General features: G+C 46.5%; 1 protein-coding gene across 2 annotated transcripts in view; it reads right to left on the minus strand.

Moving 5' to 3' along the window:
* The window catches only part of gdpd5b (glycerophosphodiester phosphodiesterase domain containing 5b), a 369,021-nt gene that overhangs the window by 271,103 nt on the left and 79,590 nt on the right, over positions 1 to 18,328 (minus strand). Inside the window, exon 2 of one of the 2 annotated variants that reach the window (XM_072262580.1) lies at positions 4,525 to 4,747. The gene's annotated coding sequence lies outside the window, so the exon portion shown is untranslated. Of the gene's footprint in view, positions 1 to 4,524; positions 5,655 to 18,328 lie in introns of those variants that run through there. The other variant, XM_072262584.1, reaches the window with a different exon arrangement.

An 18,328-nucleotide genomic window follows, 5' to 3' on the forward strand; every position in this document is an offset into this window, starting at 1 on the left:
ATCTGACCAATTAACCCATACATCTTTGGAAAGTGGGAGAAAACCAGAGCACCTGGAGGAAATCCAAGTGACCCCGGGGAGAATGTTCAAACTCCTTTCGGACAGCGATGGGAAATGACCCTTGGTCATTGATGCCATAATAGCGTTGCATTAACTAAAGGACGGACTATTTGGGTTGCTGTGTCACCTAAAGGGATTGAGAAGGAAGGCACAGACGCTCAAGGTCTCACGTTTCACTGGCTCACTGAAACCTACCCAATACCAATGGGGCTGGACAAAGTGGATGTGGAGAGGATGTTTCCTTTAGTGGGAGAGTCTAGGGCCAGAGGGCACAGCCTCAGAATAGAGGGACACCCATTTAGAACAGAGAGGAGGAGGAATTTCTTTAGCCAGGGGGTGTGGTTAGTCTATGGAATTCATGGTTGGGTTGAGTTGTTCTCCGATTTTGGCAATTACATTTCGTCACCATGCAAGGAGATCCTGTTAATTGTGGTGTGTCCTCCAAATGCTTCGCCTTTTAAGTCAGCTGATTGGATGCCATTTCAGAAACTCAAGTTGTGACGAGTGGAGGGAGCCTTGTCGCTGATTAGCAGTGTAGCAAACTTAATATATTGTGGTCTGGAACTTTGCTCACATCAGCTCAAAAATAGGACCGAGGTCTCCGTGTTTGTTTACAGATTGTTCGTGGAAAACCACGCCTCTAGGAATTCTCATCCATGTGGCGTGTTTGCTAGTGCCATGATTTTCAGCAATGCCCAATAAGATTTGTGCCCCTCTCGATCTCCATGGGTAGAGACCGGGGAGTTGGTCATGATTTTCAGCGATGCCCCTCTCGATCTCCATGGGTAGAGACCAGGGGGAGTTGGCCATCATTTTCAGCGATGCCCCTCTCGATCTCCATGGGTAGACACCAGGGGGAGTTGGTCATGATTTTCAGCAATGCCCCTCTCGATCTCCATGGGTAGAGACCAGGGGGAGTTGGTCATGATTTTCAGTGATGCTCCTCTCGGTCTCCATGGGTAGACACCAGGGGGAGTTGGCCATGATTTTCAGCGAATTGATTTTCATGGATCCTTGTGGATAGTTATCTCCCAGTTTGGCCGTTGTAGCATTTACCACAGAGTCGGTTTAAACCTGTTCCATGGCAAGATTTCAAAGATACACAATGCAACAAGTCTGGACAAGAACTTTGTCTCTCACAGACTCGTAAGCTTAGTGGGAACACCGCAGTATCACCATTCATCAAATACACAAAACCATGAACTGGCTTCAGCTAATTTCTGCCCCACTCTCTGGCTTGCCATAGAAATAAACACACACTTGGACAGTCTGAAGTCTGTGCAAGTTCATAATTCCTCCAAGAACATGGTCTTCTGAAAGGGGGGTCACAGATAGACAGGGAGGTGAAGGTAGCTTTTGGTACTGGCTTTCATCGTCAGGGCATTGAGTATAGAAGTGGGGATGTTACATGTTCTGCAAGACATCAATGAGGCTACACGTGGAGTTTTGGTCGTCCTACTATAAGAAGGATGCCTTTATGCTAGAAAAACTACAGCGATTTATGAAATGTTGTCAGGACTCGATGGATTGGGTGGGGCAGGCTGGGGCTTTATTCCTTGGAGCATAGGAGAATGAAGCACACAAATATCGATACATACACTCACATGTACATTGATACATACAGTGAAATGTGTTAACAACCAACACAACGTAAAGATGTGCTGGGGACGGGCTGCAAGAACGTGCTGCCTGGCAGAAACATTAGAGCATGGGTTCCTAGCCTGGGTCACCGGACCTCTGACTTCCCCAGCTATCCCACAGAACTACTTCTTTGATCACTGGGTGTCAACACCCGGGCTTCTGGCCCAGCTTCAGGCTTCAATTTTCAGTATCAATTGCAGGCCGTTCAGCCTAACAGGCCCACGCTAACCCAGATGGACCTGTTTGCCCATATCCCTCTAAACCTTTTCCTATCCCTTGATACAAGGGTGTGATGTTAGAGAAGTGAGGGGTACAGAAAGGGTAAATACATACAGTATTCCTCCCAGGGTTGAGGAATCAAGAAACAGAGAGCAGAGGTTCAGGACCACAAGATACAGAGCAGAATCAGGCCACTTGGCCCATCAGGTCTTCTCCACCATGCAACTCAGGGACGTACATTTAGCCCACTGCTCTACTCTATCTACACCCATGACTGCGTGGCTAGGCACAGCTGAAACACCATCTATAATTTTTCTGATGACACAGCTACTATTGGCAGAATTTCAGATGGTGACGAGGAGGTGTACAGGAGCAAGATACATCAACTAGTGGAGTGGTGCCACAGCAACAACCTGGCACTCAATGCCAGTAAGACCAAAGAGCTGATGGTGGATTTCAGAAAAGGAAAGACGAGGGAACACAAACCAATCTTCAGAGGGATCAGAAGTGGAAAGAGTGAGCAATTTCAGGTTCCTGGGTGTCAACATCTCCGAGGACCTAATCTCGACACAACATATTGATGCAGCTATAAAGACGACAAGACAGCGGAGCTCATTAGGAGTTTGAGGAGATTTGGTACGTCACCTAAAACACTTGCAGATGTACTGTGGCAAGCATTCCAACTGGCTGCATCACCATCTGGTACGGGGGAGGGCGCTGCACAAGATCAACGGAAGCTGCAGAAAGTTGTGAACTCAGTCAGCTCCATCAAGGGCACGAGTCTCACCAGGATCCAGGACAGCTTCAAGGAGCGATGCCTCAAAAAGTCCATCATTAAGGACCTCATTACCCAGAACATGCCCTCTTCACACTGTTACCATCAGAGAGGAGGTACAGGAGCCTGAAGGTACACACTCAATGATCCAGGAACAGCTTCTTGCCCTCTGCCATCCGATTTCTGAATGGACGTTAAATCCATGAACACTGCCTCACTACTCTTTAGCAATACTTATTTAATTTAACTGTTTAATATACTGTAATTTCATTATTATATATTACAATGCACTATTGCCACACAAAAAAAAACAAATTTCATGACACAATTTCCGGCGATATTAAACCTGATTCTTATTTATTAACCTTCTTAACCCCATTGTCCTGCCTTCTCCCTGTAACCTTTGACTCGTCGCCTTATCAAGAACCTAGTGCAACTATAAGATGTAGAAGCAGAATTAGGCCATTCAGCCCATTAAAAGGGATTGGAGGGGCAACTTTTTCTACACAGAGGGTGGTCAGTATATGGAACAAGCTGTACTCTTTCGACCTTACATCGTTCCTATAAGCAAATGACCAGAACTGCACACAGTCATCTAAATGGTACTCACCAACACTTTAGACAAATTCAACATAACATCCCAACTCCTGTACTCAATATTTTGATTTATGAAGCCCATCTCACACACCCCCACCCTCTGACTGCTTGTCACCAGTGGGTTTCCCCTGACGAAAAGCAGACCCTTGCCCTGACATATCTGTGGGGCAAATGTGTGAACCACATCCTCTTTCTCTCTATTCAGAAACACCAAATACAATTCCACACTATAGCATTTACAAGGATGCCACCAGGACTGGAGTCATAGGGAAAGGTTGAATCAGTGAGGACTTTGTTCCCTGGAGAGTAGGGGAATGAGAAGAGATGAGATAGAGGTAGAACAGAGGAATCCATAATTCCTTGAAAGTGCCATCACAGATACATCGGGTCATAAAGAGAGCTTCTGGCACATTGGCCACAAATCAAAGTACTGAGTGTAGAAGTTGGTATGTTATTTTGAAGCTGTTTAAGACATTGGTGAGGCCTAATTTTGGAATATTGTGGGCATTTTTGGTCCCTACCTGCAGGAAAGATGTCACTAAGATTGAAAGAGTACAGAGAAAATTTACGATGACGTTGCCAGAACTTTAGCAGCTGAATTATAAGGTAACGTTGAATAGGTTAGAACTTTACTCCCCGGAGCGTTGGAGACTGAGGGGAGATTTGATAGAGGTATACAAAATTATGAGGGGTAGAGATAGGGCAAGTGCAAGCAGACTTTTTCCACTGAGGTTGGGTGAGGTTGGGTCGTGGGTTAAGGGTGAAAGATTAAATATTTAAGGAGAACATGTGGGGTGACTTCACTCAAAGGTGGTGAGAGTGCCAGCACAAGTGGTCAAATGTAACAATTAAGAGAAGTTTGGATAGGTACACGGATGGGAGAGGAATGGAGGGCGATGGTCCGGGTGTGGCAGATGGGACGAGTCACGGACAAGACGCCGAAGGGTCTGCTTCTGTGATGTAGTCCTTGTTTCGTGACTCACTAACTCCTTTCCATACACAGAATGACTCAATATCAACTCAGTACAAGACAGGACTGATAACGGCTTCCAACACACATACACACACAAAAGTCCATCCCGGTGAAACATAGTACTGGTCAGAATTCTCTCTCTCCATCCCAGCACACACAGAGTTCAACCACACCGGGCAGTTTCTCTTCCCACTTTTCCCGTAATCATAAGAAAAAAAGATATGACATTAAATACGACATTAAATATCCGTGAACTCACCGTTTTTTCCCCCTGGTCCCACGGGCTTAGTTGCACACTCCTTGGTCTCGATTCCAAAGCGGAGTGCCTTCCCCTTTAAAGAACTCCAGCGGTGGGGGGTTGAAAAGAAATTTCCTTTCCGAGTCGCTTTAGGGGGCTACAAAATGTTCTTCACATTTGACGGATGCAAGGGTGAATCCTTGGTCACGGTAAGTCCCACCGAGATGTCCTTCTGCCGGGAAGACTGACACTACAAGGTTATAGATACAATTGCGAGCGAGCGTGTGTGTATATATATATATATATATATATGTATGTATATCTGAGCTTCCTCGGCTGTCCGGCGCTGTTATTGCAATAAATAGAAGCTTAAACACACACACACACACAGAAAGCTACTGATTCTAGAAAATAATTTGAATGAAACGGATCGCCGCTTGGTTGTATAGAACGGAAGCTGCGAGTCTCGTGTTAGTTACAACCTTGCCGTGTCAATTCTCGCCCCGATTTCAATGCCGAGATCTGACTGTGAGCTGATCTTCTCCCTGTTTCTGACTTCCTCTCTCTTTTCTCTTTCTCTCACTCCAAAGCGATTTATGAAGGTTGGGAAGGGGGAGGGAGATGCCGCCCAGGAACACACCCCTCGAACACAGACGTTAAAGAAACAGCGCGCTCTAGGAATGTTTATCGGTATGTGTGCGAACGCAGACATTCACAGTACACTCCTTAAATACACAGCCGCGAGTATATATATATATATGTGTGTGTGTGTGTGTGTGTGAGAGAGAGAGAGTGTGCAAATGTTTTATGTGTTTTATATGTGTGTTCTGTGTGAACGTGTTTTGTGTGTGAACGTGTTTTGTATGTGTTTTGTGTGTGTTGTGTGTGTGTTGTGTGTGGATGGTTTTATTTGTGTGTGGGTGTTGCGTGGATACGTTTTGTGTGTATATGGATGTGTGAATATGTTATGTGTGTGTTGTGTGTGAGTGTGAGTATCATCAGCCTCCTCCACTGCCCGACACAGACTAGAGTAACACACCTCATATTCCGCCCAGGTAGTCTACAACCCAACAGCATGAACATTGAATTCTCCAGTACCAGGTAACCCACTCCCATCTATCCAGCCAGGGTCTCTCACCCTCTGTTCCCCTTCCTCCTCATTACGAAGACTTCACCCTCCCCCACCTGGTTCCATCTGCCCATCACCCACACAATAAGCTGTCTGAGTTGTGTCTCCCTTGGTTAGCCATTCCTATTCTCTGCCACGCCTGGTCCTATCTACACTTAGACACACACACACACACACACACACCCCTATCACCATCATCATCATGTGCCATGTTGTATGATGTGGGCGATCATGATCTTTCCAGAACCATGACTGTTCTTGGCAAATCGTTTCACTGCAGTGGTTTCCCATTGTCCTCTTCAGGGCAGTGTCTTCCTGCCTTATTCCTCTCCATAGATGCTGCCTGACCTGCTGAGTTCCTCCAGCATTTTGTGTGTGTTACTCTGGATTTCCAGCATCTGCAGAATCTCATGTGTTTATGGTACAGTATTTGATTCATTGACTGCTTTGCTGAGGCAGCAAGATTTGTAGACAGAGTCTGTGGAGATCAATTTTTAAAATTATTGTAAGTGGTAGCATTAGTGAAGCTTTTACAACTGCAGTCCCCATTTACACAAATGGCCAGCTTTTGCTGGCTCTGGGCCTGCGCTCGCTACAGTTTATTTTTTTTTTAAACTTCCTTATTATGGTTTCTTCCCCCTTCTTTTCCAGTCCTGATGAAGGATCTTGGCCTGAGAAGTTGACTCTTTAATCCTCTGCTGAGTTCCCCCAGCATTTTGTGGTATGTCACTCTAGATTTCCAGAATCTCTTGTGTTCATAAAGCGTTCGCAGGGTTGCGATACTATAGCGATTGGGGTCGTGCTGGTTGAATGGTGGACGGGAAGTAGCTGCTGTTGAACCTGGCGGTGGGGACGTCGGGCTTCTGTACCTCCTGCCCGATGGGAGCTGTGAGAAGGAGGGATCTCTGATGACAGATGTTGGTTTCTAGAGGTGGTGACTCCAAAAAGTACACCCGATGTTGGGGAGGGATGTATTGGGCTGAGTCCACTATTCGGGTATCGGGCAATAATATCCGGTGTAACATGGTGAAGGAGAAGCACAGAGGTTACTACAGCCCAGGAATTCCTCTGCTGGTCAGGTCCAACCATGGACATTGCGTCCTAATTGTCTGCATGATGCACCAGCCAGGGCAGGACGATACGGAGAGCAAGCTGTCACCCATGCAGCAGGCTCCCCCTCTCCATGCAGCTGCTGAATCCAAAGGAACAGAGAGACCGATATAGTCCGGCACCAGGGACATCACAGGAGTTGCCCGTTGGAGTTGAATTCAATGCAGGACTGCCTTAGGGATTCCAGCTCCAGGTTTTTCCACAGTGCTTAGTCCAAAGCCTTCCCCGTGAACGGGTATAGCCGCAAGGCAGTGGAGGTTTGAGATCAGGGTCTTTTCCCTCCTCCTAGAGGGCTACCAACCACGGCTGATGACGTTCAACTGCCCAAAGTGGCAGGTGACCAGCCTTTGCCCCTTCTCCTGTCAGTAGAAACGGCTCCACCAGGCTCAGTAACTAAGCCACACGTGAAGGCCAGGAGCTGGACTTGGTTATCAGAGGCTATTTGAGATGCAGGCCATTGGGAACTTGTCCCCAATACCACTTTAGGCGAAAACAAACTTAAGGAACCTATTGCAGCCCTCAGCTCTGATATCAAAACCGTGACGCACTGATCGCAGCTACTAGAAGCCCTGTTTTCTGTGACGTCGAAAGAAATCAGACTGCAGGGAGGTCGCCCATCTCTCAGTCATGCTGAGTTGCAACTGGGTCAAAGAAGCTACAGGCCGAGCCCTTGATGGATTCCCACCCACTCCCATCAGGGAGGAGGCTACGTAGCATCCACACCAGGACCACTAGACTCAAAAACAGTTACTTTCATCAGCAGCAAGGCTGATCAACACCTCCACCCACTAACCCACCTCTCTACACCCCCAAACACCACCACTTTATCATTTCCTGTCAGAGTCACCTCATGTACAGAGCTATCTTATGTATTTATATTTATTGTGTTTTTATCAGTCTCCTTTATCTTATTGTGTTTTTTGTGTTGCATTGGATCCAGAGTAACAATTATTTTGTTCACCCTCAGATAGATAGGTACTTTATTGATCCCAAGGTAAATTACAATGTCACAGTAGCATTAGAGTGCACAGATATAAGTATTAGACGAGAAGTAGAAAGAATAAAAAATAAGTTACCTCAAACAGTCTTCCAGGAGGGGGTCATCACTTCCTCAGCTATAGGTTGACTCAGAGAGCTTAATGGCTGAGGATAAGAACGACCTCATATAGTGCTGTTTGGAGCAGTGCAGTTGTCTTAGTCCGTTACTAAGATGGCAGGCAGAGGGTGAGAAACATTGTCCAGAATTGCCAGGATTTTCCGTGGGGTCCTTTGTTCTACCACAGCCTCCAGTGTGTCCAGTTTGACCCCTGTAACAGAGCCAGCCTTTCTAATCAGTTTATTGAGCCTGTTGGCATCACCCGTGTTGATGCCATTGTCCCAGCACACCACCGCATAGAAGATTGTACTAGTGACAACAGACTAGTAGAACATGAAGGAGAGGCCTGCGTATGCCAAAGGATCTCAGTCTCCTCAGGAAGTAGAGGTGACTCTGGCCCTTCTTGTACACAGCTTCTGTGTTGGTACTCCACTCAGGTGCTCCTCCGGGTACTTGTAGGTCCTCACCACATCCATGTCCTCACCATCATTAGTACTGATGAAGGACATTAAACAATCTTGAATCTTGAATCCTGATTTCAGGCAGTTGTGTTCGGAGAAAGAAGACTTCAGTGGTTCTTGGCAAGTGTGACTCTTCTTCTGCCAGTCGGACTATGTTGTGTTGGTTGTGGCCAGTGAGTGGTAAACTGAGAGGTCATTCCTCTGCCGACTCTGGGGCAGCATTTAATGTCCCACTGATCAGTGACATTCTCCAGTTCCTAGTCTGACAATGTCACAATTAAGACGCTCAGCTCTGTTCTCCACACCATCAAGGACATCTTCAAAAGGCAATGCCTCTAATAGGTGGCATCCATGATTAAGACCATAAGACGGAGGAGCAGAATTAGGCCACTTGGCCCATCGAGTGTGCTCCACCATTCCAGCATGGCTGGTTACCGGCCAGATAAACTGGAAAGGCAGGGCGTCAGGACCAGAGGCAAGGGTCGGGTCACTTCCACTCACTCCAGACCAAGGTGCACAACACAATATATATATGTAGCTCATACACATAACACAGGCACATGGCCAAGTGGTTAAGGCATTGGACTAGTGATCTGAAGGTCATGAGTTCAAGCCCCAGCCGAGGCAACGTGTTGTGTCCTTGAGCAAGGCACTTAATCAGCCAGTGCTCTGTGACAACACTGGTGCCAAGCTGTATGGGTCCTAATGCCCTTCCCTTGGACAACATCAGTGTCGTGGAGAGGGGAGACTTGCAGCATGGGCAACTGCTGGTCTTCCATACAACCTTGCCCAGGCCTGCGCCCTGGAGAGTGAAGACTTTCCAGGCGCAGATTCATGGTCTCGCAAGACTAACAGATGCCTTTGCCTTACACATAACACATTAAGTAATATTACCACAAACTTATTAACAAATGATAAGGTGCGTTCATGACACAAGTTAAAAAAATAAACTGCTTAACGCTAGGACCGGAGGGCACAGCCTCGGTGTATAGGGACATCCACTGAGAACAGAGATGAGGAGAAATTTCTTTAGCCAGAAGGTAGTGAATCTGTGGAATTCATTGCCAAAGACACTTGTGGAGGCCAAATCATTGGGTATATTTAAAGCAGAGGTTGATAGGTTCTTGATTAGAAAGGGCATCAAAGGTTATGAGGAGAAGACAGGAGAAAGGGGTTGAGAGGGATAATAAATCAGCCAAGATGGAATGGCAGAGCAGACTCAATGGGCTGAATGGCCTGATTCTGCTCCAATGTCCTACAAAGTGTGGGGACAATAGATTACAGGGGAAATTAGTGAAGAATGTGATTGTTCTGAGGGCTGGCATAGACCTGATGGGCCAAATGGCCTCTTTCTCGGTCACAAGGAAACATAATATGCTCCTTTGTATCAAAAATCAGCTGTGTGTAAAGCTTCAGAGTTATTTAGAGCAGCACAGGAAAAACGAGATGCTGCAGATGCCGGAAATCTGGAGCAACACACCACAAAATGCTGGAGGAACTCAGCAGGTCAGGCAGCATCCGTGGAGGGAAATGGACATTCGATGTTTCAGGCTGAGACCCTTCTTCAGGATAGATAATACTCCATAAAGTTTTGCAGACCACTCTTGGAGTATTGTGTTCAATTCTGGTTGCCTCATTATAGTAAGAATGTGGAAGTTTTAGAGAGGGTACAGAGGAGATTTACCCGTATACTGCCTGGATTAGAGAGCATGTCTTATGACAATAGGTTGAGTGAGCTAGGGGTTTTCTTGTTGAGCGAAGGAGGATGAAAAATGACTTGACAGAGGTGTACAATATGATAAGAGGCATAGATACAGTGGGCAGCCAGAGACTTTCTCCCAGAACAGAAATGGCTAATACAAGGATGCAGAATTTTAAGGTGATTGGGGGAAAGTATGTGGTGGGTGAAATGTCAGAGCTAAGTATTTTACACAGAGAGTGGTGAGTGTGTGGAACGCCCTACCAGGGGTGGTGGTAGAGGCAGATACATTAGGGGCATTTAAAAAACGCTTAGGTCGACACATGGCTAATAGAAAAATGGAGGGCTATGTAAGAGGGGAGGGTTAGATTGATCTTAGAGCAGGTTAAAAGGTCGGCACATTGTGGGCTGAAGGGCCAGCATTGTGCTGGTCTTCTATGTCATAAAGAGTCCTGGCCCGAAACTTGGACCGCTTATTTTCCTGCACAGACACTGCCTGACCTGGAGAGGTTCCCCAGCATTCCCACAGGAATGCTCCCTGGGGTGGGGTCACCAAAATAAAGATCACCTCTACAACCTGGCAGCACGAGGAATAACATGATATAGATCATCCATGTGGAAACTTTCCCTGAAGAGTCAAGAATATTTACAGCACAGAACCAGCCCATTTGGCCCATCTAGTCCATGTCGACTGATAGCCCACCTGGACTAGTCCCTTTTGCCTGAATTTCTCCATATCCCTCCTGACCAGGGGTTTCCAGCCTTTTTTATGACAAGGACCCCAACCATTAACGCAAGTTGGGAACCCCTGTGTTTAAACCTTTCCTATTCATGTACCTATCCGAAGTTGTTTTAAATGTGGCAATTGTTCCTGCCTCTACTACTCCCTCCGACAGCTCGTTCCCTTTACTGACCACCATCTATGTGGAAATGTTGCCCCTCAGAGGTCACTTTAAAATCTTTCCCCTCTCACCCTAAACCTATGCCCTGTAGTTCTTGATCCCACAACACTGGGCAAAAAGACGGTGGGGATTCGACCAATCTATACCCCTCATGATTTTAAACACCTCTATACGATCATCTCTCAGTCTCCTGCACTCCAAAAACTAAAGTCTGAGCCTGCCCGACCTCTCCCTATAGCCCCATCCCGCAAGTCTTCCAAGTCTAGAAGATATCCTTGTACAGTACTGAGCAAAATTCTTAGGCACGTGTATATAGCTAGGGTGCCTAAGACTTTTGCACAGTACTGTAGTAATTTTATGTATTGCACCATACTGCTGCTGCTGCAAAAAAACAAATTTCATGATGTATGTGAGTGATGATAAACCTGATTCTGATGTGGGTCTATTGTGGACTGAGAGTGGGAAGGGGGCAGGGAGAGAGGAATCATGGTTGGGAAAAGGGGCAGGGAGAGGGGAGAGCACAGGAAGCTGAGAGAGAGGCATTCTGTAATGATCAATAAACCAATTGTTTGGAATCAAATGACCTTGCCTGGTGTCTCAGGGTTGGGTGTGTCTGCACCCACTGCACCCCTACCCCTGGCACTCCTCCTCTGCCACCTGTCCCACACCCCTCCCATGGCGCTCCACCCTCACTATTCCCAACATCCTTTGCTTCCAATAGATTTACAAACTCGCTCTCCTCTCCACGTTGACAAATACAGTCTTGTGCAAAAGTCTCAGGCACCCTAGCTCTATATATATACCTGAGAATTTTGCACAGTACTGTAGATCTTCTCTGCACTTTTCCAAGCTTAATGGCATCTTCACTATAGCATGGTGACCAAAAATGAATACAACACTTTTAACATGGTATCACCAACACCTTGCACAACTACAATATGGTCTCAGCCCAAAATATCGACTGTTTATTCCTCTCCATTGATGCTGCCTGACCTGCTGAGTTCCTCCAGCACTTCATGTGTGTTGCCCAAGATTTCCAGCATCTGCAGAATCTGTTCTGACTATGTTCCCAACTTCTATACACAGAGCGCTATCTGATGGGGGGTCACCGTGGAAAGCACCTTGTTCACCACCATATCTACTGGTCACGCCACTTTCAGGCAACCACATACTTGTACTCCTAGGTCCCTCTGTAGGGCCCTATCATTCACTGAGAAAGTCCTACCTTCGTTTGACCTCCAAGCTCAACACCTCCCACTTAGCTGAATGGACAGCATTTGCCACTCCTCATCCCACTTACAGAGTCACAGGGAACTACAGTACAGAAACAGGCCCTTTGGCCCATCTAGTTCATGCCAATCTGTTATTCTGCCTTGTCCATACCCCTCCCAACCATTTACCTTCTCTTGAGTGATACACTAGTGAAGTTTAAGAGACTACTAGACAGGCATATGGAGGAATCTAAGGTGGGGGTTTATATGGGAGGCAGGGTTTGAGGGTCAGCACAACATTGTGGGCCGAAGGGCCTGTGCTGTGCTGTATTATTCTATGCTCTATGAGTGTTGCAATCGAAACCACATCCACCATTTCCACTGGCAGTCCGTTCCTCCCTCTGAGTGAAGAAGTTTCCCCTCAGGTTCCCCTTAAACATTTCACCTTTCACCCTTAACCCATGACATGGTCCCACCCAAACAAAGTGGTAAAAAACTGCTTGCATTTACCTTTTCTATACTCCTCATAATTTGTCGGCTAAACTCACAATACAAATGACCAAAATGGTTATGCAGCATTTTGTATGACATTGCAAGTGCATTTGTTCAATGCCAAGGAAACTGTACAAGTAATTAATTGTGATAAAACTTCAAAAATTACTTAATTGGCCACAAAGCTCTTTGGATATCCTAAAGTAGTGAACGAGGTTAATTATTTACCATTAACTGGATTTTGTGCTTGAGAACGGAGTGCTAACTTGCCAATGCCGCCACCTTGTGGGATCTTATAGATGTTGCAATCACTGTTCACTGATAAAATGACAGGAGAAAATCTGTAGATGCTGGGAATCCAGGCAACACACACAGAATGTTGGAGAAACTCAGCAGGCCAGGCAGCATCTGTGGAAAAGAGTACAGACGACGTTTTGGGCTCACCTGGTCCAGGAACACCACTGAGATTGTGAAACGGGCCCAGCAGAGATTGCACTTTCTGAGGAAGCTTAAACAAGCATCACTCCCCCACTAACATCTTAACTACATTCTACAGAGGCGTGGTTGAGAGTGTGCTGACCTTTTGCATCACAATCTGGTACTCCAGCTGCAGTGCTGTCAACAAAAAAGCCTTGCAGACGGTGGTTAGGGGAGCAGAGAAGATTATTGGGGTCTCCCTACCTTCTGTCCAAGACCTCTTTCAGAGTCGATGCCTCCAGAAGACACGGTACATCATTAAAGACCCCTCACACCCCCTCCATGAACTGTTTGTTCTTCTGCCATCAGGCAAACATTACAGGAGCATCAAAACTAAAACCACAAGGCTACTAAACAGCTTCCTCCCACAGGCAGTCAGACTGCTAAATAGCTGCTCTACCTGACTCTGCTTTGGACACTTTTAACTTGCACTGGACACTTATAACTGATTTTAACTGACGTGTGGCTGTTGTGTTTTACTATTTATTGTTATGTTTATTATTTAGTGTTGCGTTTGTTATGTTATGATTGCACTGCCCCTGAGAAACGCTGCCTCGTTCTGCCCTGCAGAGCTGATATACGGTTAGAATGACAATAAAGTTTTTTGAATCTCGAATCTTGAAAAGGAAGGGGGCAGAAACCGGAGTAGGAAGGGGAGTGGAGAAGCTGGCAGATGATAGAACAGGCGTTGAAGTAAGGAGCCGGGAGGTGCTAGGTGGAAAAGGTAAAGGGGTGAAGAAGAGAAATTTGGTAGGAGCGGGCAGTGAACCACGGGAGAGCGGCACCAGAGGAAGTTGACGAGCAAGTGAGGAGAAGTGGAGGGGTGAGGGGGGGGGGCATCCAAAATGGGGAATGGTAAAAAAGAAGGCAGCAGAGAGGAGCAAATACCAGAAGCTGGAGAAATTTATGTTTATGCCAGCACATCATGGGTATTTATAATTATCTTAGAGCATAGAACATAGAATGTTACAGCACAGTACAGGCCATGTGGCCCATACTGTTGTACTGACTTTTTATCCTACTATAAGATCAATCTAACCCTTCCCTCCTACTTAGCCTCCCTCTACAATCACCCCAGCCGGGTATTCCACACACCCACCACTCTGTGTTAAAAAACTACCTTTGATATCACCCCCCCCATACTTTCCTCCAGTCACCTTAAAATTATGGCCCCTCGTATTAGCCTGGGAAAATGTCTCCAGCTGTCCACTCGATCTACACCACTTATCATCTTGTACACTTCTATCAAGTCACTTCTTATCTTCCTTCACTCCAAAGAGAAAAGCCCTAGCACAATCACCCTATCCTCATAAGACATGATCTCTAATCCAGACAGCATCCTGGTGAATCTCCTCTGCACCTTCTCCAAAGCTTCTATATCCCTCCTATGATGAAGCCCTCCACTGGTTGGGTCAAACCCATGGATATTGCATCCTGGCTGTCTTCGTGGTACACAAAGCAGGGCAGTGCGGTATGGAGAGCAAGGTGTTGTCCATGCAGCAGGCTCCCCCTCTCCACGCAGTTGGTGGATCCAAAGGAACGGCAGACACATCAGCAGAGCTCAATGTAGGACTGCCTTAGGGACTCCAGCTCTGGATTTTTCCCTTGGGGTTTACTCCCAAAGGCTCTCCCATGAGTGGATATGGCCTCAAGGCAGTGGAGGTTTGAGATTGGAGTTTTCCTTCTTCTAGATGAGCTGCCAACCACAGCTGACGAGCCCCATCTGCTCGAAGTGACTGGTTTTAAAGTGCCAGAAACCTGCCTTTGCCCCTTCTTCTGTCAGTAGAAATGCTCCCACCGGGCTTAGTAGTTAAGCCACACGTGAAGGCCAGTAGCTGGACTTGGTTGTTCAAGGCTATCTGAGACGCACACCATTGGAAGTATTTAATAGGTAGTGAGAGCTGATCCACACTACCTCCCCCTGGCTCTAACAACCTTAAGGAACTTCCTAAAAGGAGGTGACTAGAACTGAACACAGTACTCCAAGTGTGGTCTAACCAGAGGTTTATAGAGCTGCAACATTACCTCTTAGCTCCAGAACGCGATCCCCTGACTAATGAAGGCCAACACATTATAAGTATTCTTAACCACCCTATCAACTTGCACTGCAACTTTGCTGGATCTATGGACGTGAACCCCAAGATCCCTCTGTTCCTCCACACTGACAAGACTCCTGTTGTTAACCCTCTATTCTGCCTTCAAATTCCTGTTTCAAAACCTGAGGAAGCAGTGTCTTTGAATCTTTTAAATTCAAACATAGATAGAGCAACATACAAGTTGCTGGAGAAACTCAGCAGGTCAGGTGGCGTCCGTGGAGGAAAGTGGACAGCTGACCGATCAAGACCCTTCAGCTGAAAGCATGTACCACCAGACTCAACGGCAACCATGGGTGAGGCTACAAATAGAGGTTATAGATTAAGGGTGAAAGATGAAAGGTTTAAGGGGAACGTGAGGGAAAACTTCTTCACTGAGAGGGTTGTGAGAGTGTGGAACGAGCCAGCAGTGCAAGTGGTGCATGCGTGCTCAATTTCAATGTTTAAGAGAAGTCTGGATAGGTACACGAATACTAGGGGTATGGAGGGATATGGCAGGCTGATGGGAGTAAGCAGTTTAAGTGGTTTGGCATGGACTAGATAGGCCGAAGGGCCTATTTCTGTGCTATATTTTTCTATGACTCTATTACTCTATTTCTGAATGGTCCATGAACACTACTTTACTATTTTGCTTTCTTCTGGCACCACTTATTTACTGTTAAATTTCTTATTTTAATTTATAGTAAGTTTTTTAATGTATTGCAGTGTACCACTGCCGCAAAACAGCGAATTTCATGTCAGTGGTATTAAACCAGATTCTGAAAAGAATAGAACATTAAAATAGGTGGCCACTGGGAGATCCTGCTTCTACTGGCAGACCAGCGTAGGTGCTCGGCAAAGCACCTTCCAGGTGAGGCAACACTTTACCTGTAGGTCTGTTGGAGTCATATACTGTATCGTCTACTGTCGTGATGAGGCCACACTCAGGTTGGAGGAACAACACATTGTATTCAGTCTCGGTAGCCTCCAACTTGATGGCATGAACATCGATTTCTCGAGCCCTGTATCGCTCTCACCAATCAACTTCCTAGCTCTTTACTTCACCCCTCCCCCTCCCCGTTTCACCCATCACCTTGTGTTTCTCTCTCCCCTCCCCTCACCTTTCAAATCTACTCCTCATCTTTTTTTTTCTCCAGTCCTGCCGAAGGTTCTCGGTCCGAAACGTCGACTGTACTCTTTTCCATAGATGCTGCCTGGCCTGCTGAGTTCCTCCAGCATTTTGTGTGTGTTACATACATGGACAGTTCTCCAACCCCAGGACAGATGTCCAGTCACCGGACTCCATTCTCCAGGCTTCTGCCATTCGGCTTCAATGTCTGAAGTCCTAATGAACCTTTGACCTCCAATCTTCGGTATCAAACCCCAGACTAGTCAAACTCCAGGTGTGCCGAATGACGGCTCCCTTGCCTCCTGCTCCTGCAGACATCTGATCCTGACATGCACCACGGATGCCCTTCATCACCTGTCCACATCGCTGGCCTTTGAGTGTGGAGCAGAGGCTTCAACTCCAGATGTCCATATGGCCTGCTAAGCAAGTAGTAACATGGTGAAATTTAAAGTTACTAACCCTCTCCATCTCTAATCTTCCGATGAGGACTGGCTCATGGACAACTGGCTTCCCTCTCCTCTCTGATTATAGAGCTGAAATCTATAATCAGCTCACTGGTCTTGCTGACATTGAGTGAGAAGTCGATGTTATGACACCAGTCAGACAGGTTTTCAAACTCCCTGCTGTATGCTGATTCATCACCATCTTTTGTACGGCCCACAACCGTGGTGGCCTCAGCAAACTTAGATTAGATTATGAGAACACTCAGTCCTCTTTTATTGTCATTTAGAAATGCATACATGCATTAAGAAATGATACAATGTTTCTCCGGAGTGATATCACAGAAAACAGGACAGACCAAAGACTAACACTGACAGAACCACAGAATTTTAACATATTTTTAACAGCAGTGCAAAGCAATACCATAATTTGATAAAGAACAGACCATAGGCACAGTAAAAAAAAGTTCTCAAAGTCCCGAGTCGATCGACTCCCGAGTCCCCGATAGCAGGCGGCAAAAGGGAGAAACTCCCTGCCATAAACCTCCAGGCACCGTCAACTTGCCGATACCTTGGAAGCACCTGACCACAGCCGACACTGAGTCCATCCGTCCGAAAACTTTGAGCTTCCGACCAGCCTCTCCGATACAGTCTCCCGAGCACTATCCTCTACCAAGCGCCTTCAACCTCTCCCCGGCCACTGAAACACGCAAAGCCGAGGATTTCGAGGCCTTCAGCTCCAGAGATTCCGGTTACCACACAGTAGCAGCGGCAGCAAAGTGGGCATTTCAGAAGTTTTCCAGATGTTCCTCCATGCTCTCACGTCTGTCTCCATCAAATCAGAATTGTGCACAGTCCCCTACTTGACAGATAACAGATATCATCACCGAAGTGGCTGCGTGTGCCGCCGTCGTGCCGCCATCTTCTCCTCCTCCTGGGAGGTTGAATATGGCATTGGAGCTGTGCTTAGCCACACAGTCATAGGTGTAAAGCGAGCAGAACAGGGGGCTAAGCACACAGCCTTGTGGTTCACCTGTGACAAGACACAACTCAGCACATTACAGAAACCAGCCTTCCCTCTGTGGACTCTGTCTACACTTGGACTGCCAGAGACTTGATAGCAGTGTACAAGAGGATGAGGCATAGATAGAGAAGATAGCCAGACTTTTTCCCAGGGAAGAAATGGTTAATATGAGATAGAGTAATTTTGGAGTGATTGGAAGAAAGTATAGTAGGGGACATCAGAGGTAGGTTTTTTACGCAGAGAGTGGTGGGTGTGTGGAACACCCTGCTAGGGATAGTGGTAGAGGCAGGTACATTAGGGACATTTAAGATGGACACTTGGCTAATAGAAAAATAGAGGGCTATGAGAGAGCAAAGGGTTAAAATGTCAGCACAACATTGTGGGCCGACGGGCCTGTACTGTGTTGTAGTGTTCCATGTTGTATGTGCTTGCTGCCTCAATAAAGCACTTCACATAATGTGACAATACACTCTGCTTGTAACAAAATGGCATTTTTGTCTCTAACAAAATGGAACCCGTATTGTACCAGAGTGCTTTGCTAATAATGTTTGTGCAACATTATGCCAATAGAATCAAAGTCCTT

This window comes from Mobula birostris, chromosome 7 (genome assembly GCF_030028105.1).
Source record: "Mobula birostris isolate sMobBir1 chromosome 7, sMobBir1.hap1, whole genome shotgun sequence".
Taxonomy (NCBI): domain Eukaryota; kingdom Metazoa; phylum Chordata; class Chondrichthyes; order Myliobatiformes; family Myliobatidae; genus Mobula; species Mobula birostris.